Source organism: Columba livia, chromosome 5 (assembly GCF_036013475.1).
Source record: "Columba livia isolate bColLiv1 breed racing homer chromosome 5, bColLiv1.pat.W.v2, whole genome shotgun sequence".
Taxonomy (NCBI): domain Eukaryota; kingdom Metazoa; phylum Chordata; class Aves; order Columbiformes; family Columbidae; genus Columba; species Columba livia.
Window position 1 is genome coordinate 27,383,471 of NC_088606.1, and position 14,808 is coordinate 27,398,278.

Below are 14,808 nucleotides of genomic sequence, written 5' to 3' on the forward strand. Positions count from 1 at the left end.
ACTGCCAATGTGCCTGTCCTATAAAAATTCATGGGAAAGATACTCTCTGCTGTGAGTTGCATGTTAAAAGTAGTTGCAGATTTCAGAGGACTGCCAAGCTGTTGGAATCTGTTTCTCTTCCTCTGCTATATGACTGTTATGCAAGGTGGGGAAACAGGACACTACAGGACATTACCAGTTTATCCTAGCTTGCATGTTGTCTCTTTGGGCTTTACCTTCTATTATACATCTAACTTTCACTGTAAGGACTTTCTGCAGAAAAAGATGAGCTATCCAATCCACCACAACCCCCTAATAAAGGGAATGCAGAATAGACCTTGTACAGTATCCATTAATTGAAACTACCTATTATGCTGTGTTTTTTCTGCACCTGAAACACTACAGTACTTGTGGATAGGTGGGGATGCAGTAGCTGAAGAAATCTGAAAGACAACCACAAGTGAAGCACAAGCAGAGAAAGTGTTTATTATCCTGTTGGCATGTCTCAATACCTTGACCAAGAGCTGTTTACTGCTGTACTTATCTACACTACCTTTCCTCTAAAAGGACACACCAAAGCATTCTGGAGAACTTTGTGTCTTTGTTAAACATCATTGTTTCCTTTTCCAGTAGCGGCTAGAGCTAGCAGTACAAGGTAATGCCGAGGATACCTTCCCTCAGAATGTTTTCCCCTCAGGCCACTCCTGGCATTCAGAAGCCTGTGCTGTGGCTGCTGTGGCTGCTGCTCGCTACAGCAACGTTTTTCACTTGGCAAAAGCTCACATTTGAATCTGAACTGGACAAAGGAGTGGTTTAGATGTGCAAGTTCACTCCAAAGATGAATTTACTGAACAGATGAAACTATACAGAAGCATTTTTGTAGGTCACTTGTGTGATCCAGTTCACCATGCTCTAGCATACGTAATCCCAGTGATGTTAAAGGTTTGCCTGTGGAAGGATATTAGCATGTTTGTGGAAACACCTCTACTGCCTGCAGCTTGTCTGCAGCGTGGTGAGAACAGCTGTTGTGCAGCAGCAAGCATTCTGTCTGGCTGTCAGGCCAGAGCTCTTCCATTTGGAAGCAATTCAAGAAAACTTGCTTCTGGTTTTCTTGTAAGATGCTGTATCAGTCCATGAGCAAGCACACTGCTATAAAAGGGATAAACAGGGCAGATTCTTCATTAATTTAGGCTCACAAGCAAGTGTGCTCTTTATTAAAAGTCTAACTCACTTTCAGCATGTGAACATTTGAGAGGAAGTCCCAGCATCAATACCTACTCCCCCCTTGTCAGTAGGGGAAATCACATTGACATACATCTCACCCGAGTGCTATAGCTGCATTCTGGGATTTCTTACTGTAGTCACACATGAGTAAGAAAAGCAATTATCTTAGGATAGTGTGAACCCCTAACTTGCTAGTAGATAAAAATCACCTGGATTTGGGTTACGCAGCAGCAATTTTGTATAGAAGGTTTCCCTGTTGAGGAACTCTTGCACTGAACATAACTGCAACTCATTGCAGAATGATACATCACAAGGTTCAGGTGAAATTCTGTGAACCTTTTCCACATATGTCCAGTCTATATATATTAAAATTGCAGGTAATTAGGAATAGCATTCCTTAATTAACTTACCTAGAATGGTTTTACCATTGTTCTAATGTATTAATTAATTCCATGTTATCAGCACTAACAAGCTTATTATGTTGTAAACTGGCAGGAGAAGAGAGAATTACCACATTATGACCTGCTGGCGAGAGATTGCAAAGCATACCAGTCTGCCAGGGCTCTTACCTGAGCTGCGTCTATTCTGCCCTAATGTTTTCAAGGTGCATATTTTGAAGGGAATGCTTAAAATCTCTGTAGCCAACCAAGCATTGAAAGGATAGCTTGGCTTCCACTGCAAGAAGTCAAGACAGACTCATACCCCAGATGCAATCAATAAAATTTCACAGATAAAATGAGATATTATGTCTTCTTATCTATGCTTACCTGAGAGCTGATGTAGAGATCTTTCAAGGTTTTGCTCAAGTCCAATAGCCTGTGCCTCACACTTCACCTCAGTTATTAAGGGCTTCCAGTTACAAGAGGAAAAAAATATCCTGCAGCACTGTAAATTTGGCATTAATTATCTGAGGAAGATGCGTAAGAGCATAACTTTTAAGCCAAGAATATTTGTGTCCCTTAGGAATGCTTCACGTTGCTGATTAGCACCTTGCATGAGAGATGTAGTAAAACACTGGAGCTTGTGTTACTGTGCAGTTCTGCAACATATGCATGATCGGTTTCTTTGCTTCAAGCTCCCCTAAGTAGGGAGTGATTCATCTCTAGGAGGCTAATTTCTTACAGCTGAGTGCACGTTTTTAATAAATAAACCCAAAAGTGAAGTGCCCTTTTGAACAGCCCTCGTATCAGCAGGTAATATCAGTAATTTAGGAAACTCTAACCATTCACCATTCCACCCAATGTATTGTGATCAGTGCTGGACTTTTTTTAATACGCCATAAGTTGTCTCTTTTGTTTTAATTAGGCCTAAAACCACCACTGAGAAATTTTAACCCCGGAATGCCAAAGATTGATTATTTGAAGGAGAAATAGTCAAAATACTGAATAAAAATATATTTTTGATTGATGAGTTTACAATGAGAACAAACAAAACATTTTCTTCAGCAACACATGCTGAACCATCCTCTCCTGAATGAAGACATGGGGAGAGGGCTTTGAAGAGGAAAAAAGTCTCTAGAAATTTTCCCTTCCCGACAACTTTTCCCTTCCCCCATAAAAACAAGTGTTTCTCCTAACTCGCTTAAGACCTGCTGACTATTTCAGCTTCCTGTAGCTGTCAGAATCTCTCTACCTTGATTTCATCTGTGTTGTAACATGAACCTGAATAATCCTCTCACAATTGCTTTTATCTCAAAGCATGGCATAGATTGGCTGAAAACTACCTCGGGTTGCCGAGGTTCCAGGTGACCTGTCCAGAAATGTTGGGGAACACATTGCCTTTGCTGCCAGCATTGCTGGCATCCTTATGGCTAGGGACAAGATTTGCTCTCCTGGTGGATAATCTATCTCACCCACAAGTAGTGGGACCAAACTCAAGTGGTCTCCAGGAGATGAGTTTTCTTGTCATTGCTTCCTAGGATATAGGGATTGGAGTTCTGACTTCAAGGGCTTCCGGACGGGGGGAGAGGTAAGAGTATGTGTACTGTAGAAAGTCTAATGATAGAGAAATAAGAAAAAAGAAAAAGCACATTTAAGCGACTACCCCTGCAGATCTTCTAATGAAACTGCTTTGTCATGAACAAAACACTTAGAAGTAACAATGAAAAGAATAGGCATTGTTTGAAGCTATTATTTAGAAATCATCTAAATTTTTAAAGGTTAATTAGTGTAATTTACCCATCTTGGTTATTAAAAAGGGTTATACATGAACAATAAGCGTAAGAGTTCAATCAATTTTATTTCCACAGTTGATTCATCCACATCTGTTTAGCTTTTTATGGCCATCTAATTGATTTGTAGAATTCTGTCCAGTACAGATGGGCTACTGTTCATGACTACTTTCATATCATTTATATTACTGTTGCTCTGATTTTTATTCAAGGCCAAACAGAGGGGAATATAAGAGTGTGATGTTCACCTAAACGTAACAATGACATTAAATTTCTATTTGGCTCTGAGACAAGAATAGATTTGTGGAGACAATCCACTATGAATACAAATAAGTTGTTTATACCTAAATATAATAAGAGTTCTTTCTTAATTATGACCTATTTTACTGGTTCTACAATGTACTCTGTTATTATGAAGTTTTGTAGCAACAGCCAGGCTAAATCAATTGTCACAAACTCATTTGGCTCAAAACTAGAATTATACCCCTACTAACACTTGTGAGAGAATAAAAGCTATGCCTCAGTAGCCTGTTCTACGATAACTCTAGTAAGTCTATATGTAGTTTTCCTCATACAGCTGTACATGCATATGCTACATTATCTTATACACAGTTTATGCATACAGATATTTGCATCTGTGGGGACTGTCCCACTTCCCTTTGAGCTGTAAAAATGAACAGAAGCTGGCTAGATGTTTTCTGCCAAGGCATCTCTTCTCTTGCTGTGAAAACACATAGCATGAGCAAGTCTTCACCAAGCACTGGCCTGTAAAGCTAGCTCTTGCTCTGTCTTGTTTCTGAGTCTTCTGGGTATAAGGGAAGTAGTTTGAATAAGCTACGCTGTAGTTGTCTTTAGACAGAAGGATTGTTATCAACCCAGATGTTGGATCACTGGAATCATTCAAAGAATGAAGAAGGTACCTTTAATTGCCCAGTAGTCCCACCTCTGAGATACATGGTTGGAGCTGCATGCATGTAACCTGTATGTATAACAGCAAGAAAGCGAGATGTATGCAGAGTCAGTGCAGTAATGAGAGGTACACCTTCATGCCAACAATAATGTACACATCACACTGTAGCTTAAGCTACAGCTGCTTTGTTTGACCCCCGCACAGGGAATTCATTTTGTGATCAGTCACAACCCCTGCCACAAATAACTCCGAAGAAAACCAGCAGGGAGTTTTACTAACCAGATGCTTCTCTGGCCAAGAGGTTATGTAGTATCAAACAATGTGAGAGGAGAGCAAAAAGAGCCTTCTGTTAAATACAGACTAAACTACTGTTGTGGGAAGGTAACAAATGACTCAGCTAAGCAGATTCTACTGTTTGCAACTTCAGTTGCAGGGTGCAACAAGGAGCCTCACGCTTGTTTGAGTTATCTATCACTGAAGAGAGCCAGGAGCAGGAAATCTCTGCTGGCCCACTGCAATACCTCACAACAAAAACATTTCTTATATAGTGGAGATGAGAGAGATTCTCATTTAGAGTGAATTCTTCATTATTACGTGTCCCAAAGAGAAAAGGAGGAAAAACAGTGCCAAATGGAGGTGTTTTGGAGTATTTAAAAATCAATATGTTAAAAGCTGCTGAGGTTAATTGCTTCTTACTCATAGAGAAACAGTACTGATAGACCCTCCAGCACAGGCTGAAGGAAGCATTGGTTCAAACCCCACACTTACAGGGAATGTTTCATCTCTGCTTTGGTTTCACAACAATAACACATCTCAACAAACTGTTCTGGCCTGTGAATTCCACTTTAATACAGCACAATAGCATTTGTGTATATGGACTTGTCTTTTAGCTGTGCCAGAGTGTTTCACTGAGTGCCCCTAATGCAATTACAAGGCAAGCAAGCAGCAGAGAATGAGAAAAATAGGCATAGCAAAGGTGAAAAGCTATTCCAAATGCAATTTGAAACAAGACAGAGTAAACAACAGACAAAACAAGGTTGTTCCAGGTGGTGGAGCTGCAGAAGAGAAGACACTTACCCAGCACGGATAGCTGTGAGGGTAGAGAAGAGACCAGGGTGACACAAGATGGGCCAAAGGAGAGCGTCAGAGATTGACCTTGCAGGATGCTACACAGAAGGGTTGTTAGCACAGAGGAGATGAAAATAAAGAAAAAGCAGTTTGACAGGAGAGGAAGGAACCAATTCTGGTTACAAGACTCGGGCAGGCTGCTGCTGCTGAGGGTTACACAGACACCAAGAAGTCTAAAGGGTATCAGGTCATTAACTGCATAGAGGAAAGCTGTTTTTGTGCAGAAGAAAACCAGGTTATTAGTCCTTCAGAACATCTCAGTGCAAAAGGTATTTCTGACTCCTAGCGACGCGGAGCCCCGGGATTCTGCCTGCAATGGTTACACGCTCCAGGAACCAATTTTCTCTCAGTATCAATGCTGCATCTTACAACCAGGGTTTAGGGCTCTTGGAAAGCTACCTGAGAAAGGAATTGGCTTCACAATCTAGTCTTTAAGGAGATTGTTGTACTCATTCTTGTAATTCCACAAATTTGATTAATTTCAAAATATTTGTTACATATTTCCAGTTTGTCAGGCACCCAGAGACTGCTGTGTGACAACAGTGAGTTTTGCCTGCTTGCCTCCTTCTGAGGGAACAGATTTACTACAGCAAGAGTTAGAAAAATAGGTTTGCCAGGTACTAATCACCAAGACTATAGCATACCTTAATGGCAAGAGGGAAATGCTGCCATTCTTCCACAGTCCAACAGTCCTCATCATATCCCAACATATTTTCTATGACTGCAGCTGCTTTGATTTATTTTAGTCACTCCCATTCTGGACAATTTAGCTATGCAATGACTGCTGCCTTCCCTGCCTGCTCTCCCTTGCTCAGATTACTGCACTCATCCTCCCTTTTTCTGCCATGCTTTTGGTGATCTCATTATTCAGTGCTTGGAACATGTGAAAAAGCCCCCTGGGATAAGGGAAGGTCTTGGGCTGCTGCCAGTCAGACTATCTATAGGGATGACATGTGGGTCTCTGTTTCACAGCACGGCACCTTGGCTTCATGTGGGGTTCTGTAGTTGACCAGAAGACAGCAAAGCCTTGAAACATGAAAGGGGGTAGAAACACTGAAAAATAAAGAACTCAGTTAGACTAAATACAAATTACTATGCTCTGTGAGAAAGGATGTTCTCATGGTTACAGATCTCTGTTGAGATTTTGCAGGGATTGGTGCAGTGCCTGGCACATCCACCATTTTCTGGTGAAGTTCTGTGCAAATTGTTCAGTCTTTCCATGCTTAACCCTCAGGTCCTGGTAGGTAAACATGGATGATAAAGACTGGCGGTCTCACAAGGTTGCTGTTGTGATACATCAAGAGCTGTTCAATATGTGTTTGGCTCGTCTGCACTTAAAAAGGTGCTACCACATGTATCCGGAGCAAGAAGAAGCATATTTCTCTAATAGGATTTTGTTTTAATAATGCTACAAAATAGAGATGCCAGATTTATACTGTATTCTGCCGCAAGACTTCAGATAAACCAATTCTGCAGCCAAGTCCAAACAAACACAGTTTTACCACCAAAGAAGTTCAGTCAGAGCTAATGCCACAGGCAGTTCAACCGTGAAATATCATCATGAGCTCCTTGAACCCTCATCACACTTTCGCCAGGCTCTGCTCTCTCCCCAGGGGTCCCTGCCAAGGGGAAGCTGTACTCTGCTTGTCACGGGCTCCTGGGCGCCCTTGGCCCATGGCAGATGCTGCTTGCTGGGCAGTGCTGCCCGTCATCCAGGTGAGCCCACACACGGGAGCAAGACTTCGAGTGGGAAACTATTCCACGCAGCACAGCAAAACTTTTCTTCTGATTCGAACCTGTCTATGTGGCTGTTCAAGAATTTATAGTTATTTTATTTTATTTTTTTTTCCCTGCCCTAGGAGAATCAGTAAAAAAAAATAAAAAAATAAAACCCTCATTCCTTTAGGAAGACATCATTTCTGAAAGCATTTCTTTAATGGAAAATGAATTACTGCCCATTCAAAAAAACACTAGTTATACCATCCTCTCATCTTAATACTTAGATGTCTCAAAAAAAACAAAGCCAAAACCAAAAGTCATATGTATGCTGTTTCTGTCTGTGTTTATTTCACTGCAATAATGTTTTCAAATTGAAAGGAATGAAGGGGTGCGGAAAGTATTGAAAAGTCATGAATCAATTTCAATCAATTTTAATTCCAGTATAAGAGGAAGTAATGCCACTTGTTGAAAACAAAGCAATCATTTCTGACAGCTAAATTTGCAAGAGACTTATTGCTGTCTGGAGAGAGGTAAAGCTGGATGCTTCCCTGCTTCTGCCTCTGCATTAATTGATTTTCAGTGCTGTTTGGTTTATTCTAGTGAAGTTTCTCTGTGTCCTGTGACTCCTGATTTTCTTCCCTTAAATCAGCACTGCCACACAAACTTCTCTTTTTCCCCAGAGTTTTAACTTGAAACTTGGACTTGGGTTTGCAAAAATATATGCAGATGTTTTGTATAAGTACTTTCCTTTATGAAAGATATCTTGATTTAAAACAGTTCTTAGAGAAATCTGGAATGATAGTAAGGCCAGAAAAAACAAATGGAAGTAAGGATAAGATTAGAAAGATCATCAAGTCTCACTTTTGTGTCATTTTACTATTTTTTTTACAAGCTGACTTTTCTGGCCTGTGTGTACTTTGTGGTTTAAATAAGCCAAAATCCTCTTACAACACATAATCATCATTTAGCACCCAATAATCATTTGGTTGCTGTCTGCCTAAACATTTTACTAACTGATTCTGCCTGAAATATATGAGGGTCATGGATTTGGCATTCATATATTAAAAAGTCGAATGATTTTGCTTTTCCTGCTACAAAACAAACAAAAAAAAAGGCGGGAGTCTCCTCCTTTGGAGGAACAACATAAGGACTTGCATCCCTCCGTGAAGGTTTGCAAGGAAAGCACACCAGTGGGTTCAAGAGCCTGGAAGGGGAGACCCACAGTGAAGGAGTTTGCCCAAGTATCTTTGGGGTCTGAGCAGCAGGTCTTGGCTTTCAGCCTTTTGTTTATTTGTAAACTGGTTCTTCCCCATACAATGGGCTCAGGTAAACCACGAAGCAAACATCTGGATGGCAAACACCGAACATTGGCTTCATTCAATAATGTATTCAGCACTCTGTTTTTTCATTACTGATTTCAAGTTTTTGAAACGAAGAGGAAAATATCACCACCTAGCAGAGCTGCCACCTTCCTAAGAGGCAAGACCGTGCCTATACCTGAAGGTTGTTTTCTCCTGTACCACAGAGTTGCCTCTGGTGGCAACAGGACTTGAAGGACACACATCTCCTTGTGCAAGTGCTGAAATTGTTACCAGCAGTGACCGAAATATCTTTTTTACTGTTGTAAGTAATTCTGAATATGACATTTAAAAATTAAAATACATCAATCTTCTATCTGCAACATAACTTTCGATAAGACAATTTGAAGGAAGTAATGTTTTGCACCAAATATTGAATGCTGAACGTAAGAGGTTAACAGAGTCTAATTTTACTCTAACAAGTTAACAAGGCTCTAGTTTCAAACCTCTATACCACACACCAGGACTGCCTATGAACACAGAATTCATCCACACCCTGGCAGGCATCAGAAGCCCTCAGCTCTCGTGGGTGTTGAAAAATCTCCAAGAAAATATCAGTGGGAAAGCCTGAAAGTTTTGAATTTGACTGGAGATGTCAAAAAATGGGGGGAAAAAGAGCTTTGTGTAGTACATTCAAAATATATAATAGCAGAAGAGGGTTTGACTTGGAGAATTAAATATTTGAAAAATAAATTCAGTTACTACACTTGAACAGTTAGGTACCATTTTAGCTCTGTTTTTTCTACAAAACACATGTTTTACGCATGAGGGAAAAAAAGCTTGGTCTGTGCCTCTGCGTCCATTACTTATGCGAGTAATTCCTTGCACTACAGTGCAGGCGGCTGTAAAGGCTCCTTGCATCATTAAAGAGTCATAGGACAGGGCCCATCTTTTGTTGTGTGTGTTGAGACTGAGATCACTGTAACGAGGATCTTTCACAACTTTTAAAACACCCAGAAGCAAGTATTTCATCTTAGATTTTGCCCCTGACGTCCATCATTACCGGTTAACTAACGGTTCCCTCCCAAGAGAGCCCACAATACAGAAGTATATTTTCAGACATTCAAGAGCCTGTCAACGTGACACCCAGTCTTCCAGGCAAATTCATTAGGCCAGAATTAAACACTTACTGTGGAGGAAAATATAGGAAGAGAAACTTCAGCCTTTGTCACCCATACTTTTGTTAACCTAGACTTTGCCAGATTTGCAGCATGTCACAACCGGTGCTTGCGGGGGCCATTGGGGCACCAGGAATGCATTTGCTTTGTGAAGAAGTAGTTTCCGCTTGCATGTGACAAAGCAGCTAGCTGGCTAGTCAGCCTCAGTCAGTGTCTATTTATGGCAAAATGTCAAAAAAGAATGTCCTGCATTTGTGGCTCAACAATAATGAACATGGCTAAATCTGAAAATGAACAAAGGGAAGTGAACAGCTTTTTAAATCCTGAAGAACATTCGATTCTTGGTGTCCTTTTTGTTCCGATTGTTTGGGCTGAAGGCTGTGAAAGGACCACCTGTTGGGCTGCCATTTTGAGATTGTGTTAAATGCAGTGATTGCATGAAAGAACACTTTCCAAAATAACCTGGTATTATTATTCACTTATTTTATAGTAAATCTGCATTCAAAACCTCCAGGAAAGTATAAGGCTTTTTTTTTTTTTTTTTTTCAAAGTGAAATTTAAAGCTGTAAGTTCTCTATAAACGTGCTTACTGGGATGCATGATTTTATAGTGGCAATCATGATACTTTAAAATGAGCTCAATTAAACCTTTGATGCAGCAATAAGTTCCTCTGTAATAGAAAGCCAGCCATTTGAAGTAATATATATAAGATGAAGGGGAAATTAATTTATACGGGACTCAGTATCTCCAAGGATTAAATTGGCAAGGACTAATTACCCACAATGTAACTTATATCTTTATTTTACTTCTGGAACAAACTTGAAATTTTTAGTAATGTAAATTATTTTTAATGTCTATAAGAATGTCCTTGGACATAATGTGATTTTCCTCAAAAGACTGCATTGAATTGTGGGTTGATTTTACTGAGTTTTGAAAAACTTTACTGTAAACCAGCATGAATATTTAATTTAAAAATATGAAAGCTGTATTAATTTTTTAAAGTTTGTTGTTTTGTTTTGTTTTCTTTTTTGAAAGATGCTACATACCGTCAAGTGAGAAAGATTATTTATATAATAAAATCAGCAGAAATGTTGCCCATATTAAAAAAGACAAACTGATTTGTGTTTTATATACACCAAATCATCCAGCTATTAGAAGTTGAGATAGATGAATCCATTTGCACAGTTTAATATCTTTCCCTTTGTTTACAGCCAACGTTAATAATACTTGAAATTAATGCTGGAAATATGTTTTCCAAAGTAGGTTTTCTTTTAACACACAATATTAGTTATGAAGTTATTTGCATAATATTCCATATATTACCTTATTTTTTTCTTAAATATAGATGTCTGTGTAAGCTTATTGACACAGGTTTGTTATTTACCAGGATGAGCAAAGAGCCCTCTCTGTGTGCATCTGAATTTACGCTCTCACCCCATGCTACACAACACTACACAACATTTCCAAAAACTTTGTATGAATTTCATCTGGGAAAGGACTTCACCATTGGAGCCGGGTTACACAATTAATTGGAGGGATAGCGGAAAGGGAACTCTACATGAATAGCTGGATATATTTCCAGCTGCTTTCACCAGTTTCAATCACAAAAGTTACAGCTAAAACTCAGGAGTTAAATCTCTTGGGTTTTGTGTATTTTTTATCCTCAGAGAAGTAAAGGCAGTTGCATAAATATATTGGTATACAAAAGAGAGAGTTTATTTCCTAGCAACTCCCTGGATATTTCATACTAGCAGAAATGTAGCTTAATATATCACTACCACTACTTTTAAAAGTTAAAACGTGATTTTAAATATATTGCGATGGGTTAAAGTGACTCTTAGAAAATAATGGTTTTGTTGATCAAACAAAATTGCTAGCCAAGCAGATTTTTACATGTGAATTGAACTATGTTTCCTACATTAGAGAAGAACGAGTTTTTATGTGACTATCAGTTCAGAGGGGGAAAAAGGTGAAGTGGAACAGTGTACAATGCACAAGTATAAATTAATGCTTGGGTTTATTGTTCACTGTGCCATAAAGAACATGCACTACACACAGCTATTCTATTAGGGAATTATGGAAAGTGAGGCTAGTGAGTGAAAATGACTTATATCTGAATAAAAATATGTATCTTTGGGAGAGATACAATATGTTTGGAAACCTGAGGGTTAATGAGAGGTAAGCTGCTGAAGGGGGAAGAGGAGATAAGGGAAATAACAGAAGGTGAATAGATGAAAGAAGTGATTCAGTGGGAAGCATTGTTGATCACAGCTAGGTGTCAGAAACAAACTAGAAAAATGGGAACTGCTTGAACATTGGCAGGAAAATAATATTAAAAAAAAAAAAAAAGAACTTATGCTATATACTAAAAAGGAAAAGAAAAGAAGAAATAATAAAAGGCTTTCTGGCTTCCTTTGGGACACATTAATGAAAAATAATGCAAGTAAGCAAGAAAGAAAATGCTGAAATAGAACCTTCTCTGAAGGTATCTTGGGGAGAGGGGCTCATTGTCCCATCCTTTTCATATCAAGAATTTAATTTTGCATTCTCTTTGTCTGTCTTGAGATATACTTGCAGTTATTCTGCACTGGTTACTTTTTCTTTCTTTTCATCCACTTTAGTCTTTAGTCTACACTGGTGGAGAGAGTCAGAATGGGAGAAATCTAGCCATGAATTAAATAATCCAATTGCCCCTTGCCAGTGTGATTTTTGCCTGAAGTTTGAACTGTCCTCAAAGGAAGAGCAGGATCCTTTCTTCCCAGATACTAGAGGGAACTGCAGTTCTTCTATTTCCCTCGTTTTACATTCCTGTTTTTAACATGTATTTTTACAGAGAAATTATCTCTATCTGGAGCATCCAGATTTCATTATGCTTCTGCTACATGGATGCAGATATACCTTACAGAACGTGATTACCTCTTTACCTATCTTTCACTTTGCACAACTTGAAAAACAATTACATTTTCCCTCTGGAAAGACCCAGGCTAAAATGTTACTAGCAGAACATTAAAAGCTCCAAAATGCCATTTGCTTTTTAGTGCCAGGGACATTCCGGTTCCTGTGTATTCTGTTTACACCCATCCCCCATGAATTCCTAAGACAGTTTCTCTTCTATTAAGCTTCCTTCTGGTGCCCATAGCAACACCATCTAGTACTGAAATGTTCCTGCAGGATTTGCAGGAGTTCTTTCAAAACAAAATGCTGATTCTGCAGTTATTGCACATCAAGCCACTTGTGTCAGGTTCATAGTCTGAGCCCTCGGTTGCACGTTGAAGGCAATTCAGCTGACCACCGACTGTCCTCACTATCATTAGGGATGAAACATGTTAGGTATGTTTTGGTTTGTTTGAATTTTCTTTCTGTAAGAACAGCCAACTTGTTTATTTTTTGTAGTTTACGCAACCATGTGAAGAAATAGCAGAAGGTGGCAGGGTTTGGAGATTCTGCTGTTTTATTTACATTTCTCCATCTGCAAATTGGCCTCTGCCCTCTGGAAGGTGGCTCAGCAGCCACTTTCTGATCTTGAGGGCAATGGTCCCTAGGGTGAGAAAGTATATTTGGCTAAAAATCAAACCAGCATAAGTTCATGAGAAGTCCCAATGGCTGCCTTCTGCAGTCTAGCTTTCACCAGAGCTTGTGTATTGGGAGCCCATGTCTCTTAGGACACCTGGTAAGGGTCAGAGCTGCCTACATTGAGCTGGACCTCAGCAGGTACTGCAGATGCATGTGGTGGGGTGAAAGGGAAGGGCTCACGTCATTGCCACTGTCCCCTGTCTCCCTGTGTGACTTGGGATTGAGGAGGTTCAAAACCAGCTATGGGAGCCAGTTTGCCTCCATGTCTCTCCCCTGCACACTGGAGATGCCAACAGATCTCCAGAGGAGTGGAAAAGGCTGAGGACCTACTTCAAGGCATTCTTGGAATCTCTTAGCTCCCCATTCCAAATCTTCAGGCTGAAAAGGAAAAATGCTGCTTCCAAGCACCAGAATCATGCCCAGTCATTTCTATGAGTTTGGCTAAAAAAAGGAAAGAATGAGAGCAGTGACTGACACTATACACCTTGTTCATTCATTTTGAGCATGGCATTTCATTTAAATTCTGTGTTGTGCCATGCTGCATGCTAGGAAATGTACCCTAGGATATTTTTAAAGCTATAAAAGTTCAGTAAATGGAGACTTCCCTGCAGGACTCAGCTATTAAATCTTTGCTGGAAAGTGGGAGCCACGTCCATTAAAAAAATCATATTCTGGTGAGACTAATCACATCTTTGTACTACTAAAGTATGCTTGAATTCAGATGTTAATCACGTAAATATTTGGCAGTTATACGTCGTGTAGAACAAACGCCATGATTTAGAAGAGTTAAATAACCCCTTATCACTGAAGTTATCTTGAGAACATGGAAATATTTGGGACATGTGTTCAGGATGAAGCCAGAACATTTGCCATGGTAAGGCAAGAACAGTTCCTTCCCTTGCTGTCATTCAACAAGGGAAAAATTCACCCAGAGTGTAGCTGCAGCCACCCTCTGCAGCATCCCCTGCCCAGGGAGCATCCAGCAGCACCCACAGATGGAGCTGGGTGGTGGCAGTGGATATAACATGGGTATAAGGTTTGGGTCTTTGAACAGAAAATGTGCGAAGGATGGAAAGACCCCACCCAGCCCCACTGGTGCTCTGAGCGATGCTTTGCATCATGGTGGCAAGGAGTCAGATTCAGGTGTGCAGGAACAGAAAAACAAGAGCTGGGAAAACGGAAAACTTGGAACTCCTTTGGAGGAGATGAGTCACAAATCATTCTCCTGTTCCCCAAAAGATGTAAAGCTGTGCAAATGGTGGTGTCCTGAGATGCAGCATAGGCTCGTTTCTTCCTCGCAACCAGCACATGTGCTGTGAACAATTTCTTCATAACTAACATTTTACTTTTAATTCTAGTTTTACACCTTTTTTAAAGAAAGAAAAAGATCTTTATGAGTCAAATACTCTTTTCCACTTGCCAGGAGATGAGAGTGACTCCTAACATTACTACTGGACAACTGTATTTTTATCTGATGTCATTCTCGTACCCAGCCTTAAATCCCCCATTACTGACAATTAACTCCTTACTTGATCAAGCAAGATCAAGATATAAGAAAATTTCTTTTGTTTCAGGGACTGCAACATGGCGAGCATATCTCACCCATGGGACAATTTCTTCCACCCTCCT